This window comes from Cynoglossus semilaevis, chromosome 9, assembly GCF_000523025.1.
Source record: "Cynoglossus semilaevis isolate Cse_v1.0 chromosome 9, Cse_v1.0, whole genome shotgun sequence".
Taxonomy (NCBI): Eukaryota; Metazoa; Chordata; class Actinopteri; order Pleuronectiformes; family Cynoglossidae; genus Cynoglossus; species Cynoglossus semilaevis.
In genome coordinates, this window is record NC_024315.1 from 12,947,412 (window position 1) to 12,956,612 (window position 9,201).

The 9,201-nt window shown below is 39.5% G+C and overlaps 1 protein-coding gene across 1 annotated transcript in view; it reads right to left on the reverse strand.

Annotated features, from left to right (window-relative positions):
- Positions 1–9,201, reverse strand: part of LOC103383968 (E3 ubiquitin-protein ligase DTX4) — an 82,063-nt gene that overhangs the window by 64,479 nt on the left and 8,383 nt on the right. The window lies entirely within an intron of this gene.

Sequence of the window (9,201 nt, forward strand, 5' to 3'; positions counted from 1 at the left end):
ATCAGTTTCATCAGCACCCAGCCATGTATTGTTCCATGTAAGGTTTCAATTACTGTTCTATGTAAATCTCAAATTTAATGTACTTTTCTATTTAATGTTCCATATACTTTTTGATAAAGTTTCATGTACTTTCGACATACAGTTCCATGTAATGTTTGATATAAAGTTCCATGTAATGTTCCACGTGCACTTACAGGTACTTTTTGACATAAAGTTCCATCTACTGTTCTTTGGAAAGTTTTATTTAAAGTTCCATGTAAAGTTTTTATGTAAAGTCCAATGCACTGTTTAACATAAAGATACATGTAACAGTCTATGTAAAACTGCCTGTACTGTTCTATATAAAGGTCCATTCAATGTTTCATGTGATGTTCTAGATGAAATAAGTTTTACTTTACATAAACCCTTACTTCTGCAGCAGAGCTTTTCATGACATGCTACATTGTTAGCTAAGATTAAATATCCGCAGACTTAAACCAAAGGTCACGTTAAACAACAACAGGCCAATTAACTTTTCAGTTCATTAACTTCAGCTCAGTGTGTCAAGTTCCTCACAAAGAACCCTGAATCACCACACGGGCTCACTCTACTCTGACACGCTAATACATTATCATACAGTCTCAAGATAAGAAGAAGAGGAAGACAAAGATGGATGAAACGTCTCTATGTGTCTGTGTCTTCAGCCTGTAAGCTGAGTCATCAATAAAGAAGATATTTCCATCCTTGGATCCTTCCAGACTCTGATCCATCATCGGGTTGAGATATGCTGAACATTTTATGAGTTATTAAGTGACAGAAAGTTGCAGTTTTTACCTCTTTAGTTGAACTCACTAAACCTCCCTCTGCACTCTTCCCTACTTAGAGTGAAAGCTCCACAGAGCGTTAATAAGGAGCGGACACTGTGGTCCAGGTGCTGAAGCCAAGGAGTTGAACAAATACCTCAGTAGTCATGAATAGAATAGAATATAGTAAAACAGACTAAACTAACACAAATAAAATAAAATAGCTTTTATTGGACCTCTTACTCTAAACTGACCATAGGTGTGAATGTGATTGTGAATCTGAGTGTTAAATCAGCTCTGTCCACAGCACGATCATAAAAACATAATTGTTAGAACAAAGCTGTGACATCAGGCGTTACATATGTACAATAAATCTGTCCCAGTGTTAGGAGACAAACATATGAAATCTTCTCTTCTTCTTTGAGTTGACTGTCTCAATCTACCCCTAGTGCAGAGACAATGCATGTGCAGCCAACTTTTAACTATGTTTGAACTTGTCAAACAACTCTATCTGTAAAAATGATTTCTTCACATCAATCCAATAAACAGCCTCCATACTGACAACAGCAGGACACTGACATGGTTGTTGGTTTGTTTGGATTTTCTATTTAACAAACCAAAGTTCACAAATCCATCCAACAAAAAAAAATCTCTTAGCACACCAAAGGCTGATGTTGTTTGGCGGCTCTGTAGGAGAGGAACAACAGAGCTGCTGCTGTTGTTGAAGATGAATGAAGTATAATGCACGCACTGTAAAGCACGAGGTAGCGTCTCAGTGGGACACACATGCCATGCACACACGCACACCAACACACTCTGTGTGGTATGAAAATATTATTTTCTAAACAATGGATCACCTTTCAAACCTGCATGAAAGAAACCACGGAGAACATGTCTGACATTCTTTTGTCCATACACCAAGGTGTGTGTGTGTAGGTAGGTGTGTGTGTGAGAGAGAGAGTTCTTAGTGAAGTGACAAAAACACAAGTCATGGACCAGTGAACACAGAGACGGAGTCAACAGTGACCCAGACCTGCTGATAACATCTGCCCACACTTCAGATGAGGAACACCCTGATGGTGGAACACACTGACGGCGATGGACGGGTAGATAAATTGTGAGGACAACTGAAATCATGTTCTGCTCTCCTTTGAGGTATTTTGTACAGAACTACAGGTCTTTAAATCAAACGTAGAAACCTGTGGTTCATCCTTCATCAGAATGATGTCCAGTCATCCTGGATTATTAATTCATATTATAAATTCAAATGTGGTTTGATGCTGTCACTGTTAGGGACCAGACAGTAAATGTACACACCTTCCACTATATAAATTTGTACATATATGTATATACACACACACACACACACATATATGTACAAATATATATACCTACATATATAAATATATATTTATGTTGAACTCTTAGTAGCACTCTGTTCTCCGTAAAATATAAAATGCTAAATATCGAATAAATATTTACCGTATTTTCTGGACTATAAGTCCCACTTTAGGTGTGACTTGTGTACCAGTATATGCTACTTCTGTACCACTGAAAATGAACATGTTTGTTATTTTCACACTGACAGCTGCAAGAGGGCACTGGTGCGACTTATACTTCGGAGCAACTCATAGTCCTGAAATTACGGTACTTTGGGTTTCAAATGTAGCATTTATTAAATACAACATAGCTCAGAAATCCTTTTAGAATCTCCCAAAGAGCCAGAGTTCCTATTGTTACCTATTCTTATCAGCCTGTAGAGAATGACACTAAATGGAATAATCTCAAGGTCCTGACTTTCAACCTTGTTGTGCAGCCAACCTGTGAATAAAGTCCTCTGAAGGGACTGGCTGAGTCATTTTTAGCAGTCTAAAGGATTTATCAGAGTATAATGCGTACAGCTTTGTGGTATTTGCTGACCCTTCATCTGGTTCACAACAGCTGCACTAGTCACATGATTTCAACACATTTATTACAGTTCTGTCAGAACCTACTACACTGAGGTGGAGCTCGTAAAATCTGACATTTATTCTATGCGCTTGGTGTAAAAGTCGTAGAAACTAAAGTTTAAGACGTGGGTTTCACCTGGACGTGGGTTTTGCCTGGGATGCAAATAGCATAAAGAGAGTTTTAAACCTGATATTGTGTCAAAGTCAGTGATTTTCAAAAAACGATTTTAATTGGATTTGATTGATGTCTCCATGCCTGTGGATTTATATGGCATGCAGCGACCATTAAAACTGGAGTTATGACTCTCTCTTCATTCAATTAGTGCAGAGCCTGCGGTGTTGTTTGCGTGGAACTACTGCCTGGAGGCAAAGCCAAAACGGCAGCAGAGGAGACAGACCTACATCAGAGGACTTTGGACACATCCTAGAAACATCAATATTTTTTGTAACCAATATAAAGCAGCAATATATATTTTTTAAAAAGGCGGATGTTACTTTGGCTGTTGTACAACACACTAATTAAAAATGGCTCACTCGTTCCCTGGTGTAAATCCCACCTCCATGACACAGCAGATTTACCTCCAAAAGGGCAGCGCTCCAGAGGTTGGTGCAGCAGATGGCCCCTCAGCTGATTTCAGATCTGCCTCCTCCCCTGGCACAAAGCCCCAGCGCACCGCTGATTGAATGCCACTTGACATTTTTTCAATAGGTTTGTCACCTTTTTCCTGTTTGGGTGGATATACATCAGGGCAGCTGGAGTCTCAGGAGACACTTCCATCCTTCCTTTTCCTCTCAGCGCTCTGATACTGTCTTTAAGCCTCAGGCTTTCTGCTTCGGCTTGACAAAGTGGAATGTGCAGGGACTGAGGATCTATACACTGGGCTCAGGCACTGGAGACAGTTGGTGTTTAACATCAGCGGGAGGAAGAAAACTGACTGTAAATGATAATTACAGTGAAGATGAAGGATTCTGATGCTGCAGCTTACTGTAGTATTTTTTTATGGATTGTTGTAAAAATGATGAATGGCTCAGAGAGAAGGACAGGAAACAGCGTTGTGATGTAACACATTTCTGTCTTTGTTTGGACTCTTCCTATGACAGGCACAGAGATAAAACTCAAGGTTTGTATAAAAGCACTTGGCAGAAGCAGTGGAGCATCACTCTGGATATTTGTATTTTAAAAAAATATTTTCAAACTGCTGTTTATAGACTATAAGAAGAAACACTTTTATTTGGCACTGCATATACACAAGTACGCACATATAAATACATATTCACATATTTATAAATACATTCACACATACACAAATATAAAAATATATACAGTGTAAATGTGTGTATCTATGTACACATGCCTTGACAGGGATGGAAGATCAACAACCGTCCAATAACAGGCATGGTCCTTTAACTAATAGAGAGATTTGAAAAGATGGAGCTTCAGTCCAAAGCGTGTCCAGTGCCAAACTACTGGACGTACCAGTTGTCAATCACACTGACTATACATTGAATCATACAGCTGACTTGGATGAAGAGGCTGAATCTCCCCTTATCTCTGGCACATTGCTAACACTGATTTGCACACTTCGGCCAGTAGGTGGCAGTTTGAAACTCCTGACAACGGTTGTAATTACTGACACAGTCAGAAGCAGTGACAGAAAAACCACAAGAACTTTGCAGTCGGTTTTGGTGAAAGTGAGAGTAACTAACAGTGAGTCAGTGACAAAGTCAATCAGTAACGATACACTTAAAGGTCTGTCTGACAAACCGACTCTCCTCAGAGCCAATAACAACCTTCACCGGTGTCTGGGGCAGAGGGAAAAGGCATCGCTACATTTGTCTGTGTTGTCAGAGAAAACTTCTATAAACGTCTGCTCAAAAGTTCAAAACTTGCCAATTAATAAATGTAATACCAGAGACGGAAACTGTAAATGTCAGACTGTCGCATGGTCTCCTCGAGAGTGGATACGTGTGAATCATCATTTATTCAACTTTCCACAAATGTGGATTCAAACTTCTACATAACTAGGAAGAAAAACAAACATGAGCAGAGTCAGCTCTGGTCATTTTCATTCTAAAGGTGAGACTACATTTAAGGTCAGCAGCACCTTCAGGGCTTAATTGTTGACAACAACACACAAACAAACAGTAAAATAAGGTAATATTGACTGACATGAATCCCCCACCCCCCAAAAAGCAACAAACAATTAAAAGAAAATAGATCAATAAAACCACACTTTCTGTTCAGACCTTGGGGAAATATTTAAAAAGTCCAGACTATGCATACAGTGCCATGTTCAAACAGTTGAAAACAATGTAACAATAATAATTATTTTTAAAAAGTATGGTAAAAGTTGCAGTGCAAGTTAAATTCAAAGTTGGTTTCAGTTAGGAATTGTTTTAAACGTCCTTTTTTGAAAGGCAAATTCTGAGGACAGAGTTTCAGTTTGTGGTTCAAATTATGACTGTTATTTACTTGATTTTGTTCTAAGTAGCTACTCCAGAAGGTGGCGCCCTAGCTGACATAGATTGGTGTAGAGATCTGTGCTTGAGTCCTTGTTTGGGTCTGTGTCCAGGTTTGTTCTAGTCTGTGTTCAGGTCTCAGGTGACTGGGAGTCTCGGGTTCATCTGCTGACTCTGCTGAAAAATGTGTTGTTCAAAAAAGTGTTGTTCAATTAATATGAAGACCACCATAGGGGGTTGGGGATTGACAAGGCCTCACCTGCTGAGGTTGAGGTGTGTGTGTGTAGCCACTGTTCTTAAAGTGTCAGCTTCTCTTTAACTAAAGCCAATAACAAAGACCTGAGTGGGTCTGAACCAGACACACGCCTCAAGTCACTTTTTTATTTTTAACCCTGAAACAGCAATAAATTATTTATGACCTTCATCAGCCTCTGTACTGTAGCATCCTCCACCTCAGGGTTTAGTCCTGCAGCTCCTCACACTGATATTAAAATGACAGATTTCACTCAAATGGATTTAACAGTGGAAATAAATGGAACAATTGACTCAAACATCTGACCACTTTTTTCCATTTGATATACTTATATATATTTTAAAAGGAGAAACAAAACTATTTCATTCATGCCAATAAAATGAATGATGTCTATATTATTTTTCATATATTTTACTGATCTCAATTATAGAATGTGAGTGTGTTATATTGAAGGTGAGGCTGGGTGTGTGTGTGTAAACGCTCAGTGTTTTTTTCTCGCTGACTCTGTACAATGACTCCCTTCACAGTACAGCCCTCAGGAGAACTCCATACAGTAAGAACATCAATTGCATCAAGGGATTGAACAGGTGTCTTCCTAGAGTAAGACTAGCACTCTAACCGCTTTTCACCATGTGACCAAAGCCAAAGGAATCACAATCATTTCACCTGGTTTTTAGTGTCTCTGAGAGTTTGTCTCTGTGATAGTGAACCTGCCTCTAGACTCCCTGTCTAGTTTGTTCTAGTTCTGCTCCTCGGTTTTTCAACTGTTCATAACAAACTCAAACAACGTCTCATCCCAGAATAACCACACCTTTATTGTCACCCTAGAGTCAAAGGAACCTGACTGTTATTGTTGTGATTGATTTTCACCGCCATCAACTTTGATCTTGTGTCTATCCTTAACAATTGTCAGTATTATATTTGTTGTTCATGTGAATTGGTTGTTTTAAAATATACATCCGTAGAACGTTTCATGTGATGTAAAAAAATGATGTCGTTTATTTTAGTCTGAAAACAGATTTTTTTTTTTATCTGAATAAAAATATTCTGGTTAAATAAAGATTTAATTGAAAGGACTGACAAAAATATTTACACTCCTTGACTTACGTCTCTGGAGGCTTCTGCTTTTAAAAAAAATAATAAACATCAGTTCCTGCAGATAACATGTATAGTACTGCAAAATCTACAGCATATGTGTTGAACTCTGGACCTACACAGCTTGCCCCTTAAGGGCTTCAAAAATATAAATGGATCGTAGTCCCACTGATTTACACATGAAGACCATGTGTCTAAAAAAGGATGTGAACCAGTGACCTTTCTGTCAGGCATGGTTAAGGTACGATGGACTGTAAATGGAACTTTTATTATATTTATTTATATTTTGGCGGTAAAGGACGTGACTTCTGTCTCCTCTGTGGAACTTCTACTCTTATTAAAGAAGCTCTACCAGGTTTTTATTTTGACAAAACTCTTCAGGTGATTATGTTTGGAAGATAATCTGATCTTTATCAAAATAAAACATTTGCAGTAAAATGGAAATAAACGATAAGCGATTTACTGTTTTCTCAGCTGCTACCAAAAGCAAGATGTTTCCATTTTTGTTTTGAACAATGTTTAGTTTGTTTTTTATACGGTTTTCCTCATAAAAACACTAGGTCGTAGCATCCATCCACACCAATCCATTATTTCCTCCTGAAAAGACGGTGTTCTAATCAGTTCCCTGACACAGCAGCTCTCTCTCTGACCGGCCTGATGAAAACTGAGAGCGAGAATCCACACGGCCATAAAACAGAATCACTGACACTAAAGTGGCTTTAAAGCTCCACAGAGGATGAGGAAGGACTGAAGAGTGGGGCAATAATTCTCTCCGAGTTCATCACTCCACCTGACACCTTTTACATTACATATTATTATTAGATCCTTTTTTAATATAGGGGTATTTATATTATGGCAGGTTTAATCAACAGACTGGAGCATCTGTGGAAGTGCAGGCCAATGAAAACGTTACATAAGTCCACTCAGAGTCTGGAGAACCATCTCCACGCTGATCAAAGTGTGCTGACCTCCGGAACAAGTTAAAGTTTCAGGAAGAAAAAGTGAGGGCTGTGCAAATGTGCAGCTGCTGATGCTGCACCTCTGCCCTGGGTGGAACAACATATGGTTCTGATGCTGAGCAGCACAAAAGTTGACTCTCTATTATCAGGACAACTGCATCGTCAGAAATGAAGTTACATGTCATCGGTGAGTGGGGAGGCGTCTTCACAAGGTTGGCAACAGCCTGACCACGGGATCGCGCTCACGTTCACATTTGTATTCATACTAATATTTACGCTAGTATTTATATTCACATTCACACTTATATTCAAACTTACATTTTAAACTGACACTCACACACAGTTATATTCACACTTATATTTACACTTGTATTCACACTATTTTTTACATATATTCACATTCAATCCTATGGTTTAGCAAACCATTAACTTAATCACTCACAATAAGCCTGAGATAATAAGTCTGTTTTTGGACAGTGGGAGGAAGCTGATTCGCTGGTCTAGTTAAGTAAAAAATAAATTAAATACTTGGAAGACAATAACAAAAGCAAAAATAAGTATTTTGCTAATTATTCTCACACTACACTAAAGTGTATTGAGAAAGTTCTGTCAGGCAGTATAAAGTACATCTTCTTCAGAACTTGTCTGTCATTAAAGAACAGAAATTGTTTTTGTGATGAGGATTGTAAGAAAACTTTTCATTCTTTAAAAGATTATCACAGAATCTGCACAAACTTCCTCACTGACCAACATCATTAAATTCTTCAACAGTGTTTGGGAGTAGAGCTCCTCTCCCCCATCCTCACACACACACTGAGGCTCATTAACCAACTATCACACAATTGAATGGGACAAATTGTCCAGAAACTACCCCCCCCCACACACACACACACCTCCTCAGGTAGAGGCCGGCGTCTCCTTGTTTCACCCGCAGCTCCTGCTGTGAGCCGCACACGTAGCAGAGCAGCTGAGGGTGGAAATGAAACATTCATATATTCATGCAGTCCATCACCTTCATCCTCCTGCTGAGACTGAAGAGCCTGCTCATTACTGACACAGGTGATCACATGACCTCCATCACTGCCTCACACTGGAGGAGTTCATGTGTCGGAGTTTTACAGGAAGAACCGACTATAGCCGAGACCGAATCACCAAACTTTGGCAGAGGCCGAGGAGTCGGTGTGTGTTTCTGTCACTGATTGAACACACTTCCAACTTTTAGGAAATGTCAGGTCAAAGTTCTGTCAGTCAGGTCGTGTGTCAGCTAGGATTTTCACCTCAGGAATGAGGACCAGGAGCTTAAGACAGTACAAGGAACTCCACTGTGGAACAGAGTCAGTGATGACAAAGCAGCACAACCCTGTTTGGCCTGGGATTCAAACCAGCAGTCCCCCAATCACAAGCCTGAACTTCTAACCTCTTAGCCACACCGTGTCCTGAGTATCGTATAAATAAAACCTTCAACCTCCATGAGTGACCTTTTGACCCTGTTGTCTCATGAGTGCCATCATCTGGGCAGATAAATGACCATAATACAGTATTTCTGTTTGTCAACAAACGTGTCCTGTGAATTTATTCCACCAAGTGTCTGAGGAGTGGAGGCGGGTTTGGTTCTTTCTCAAAACACCAGAGAGACTGGGATTCCAACCGGAAATTCTCAGAAGACGAGCCATGATTATTGAACCACTGAGACACGGCCTGTC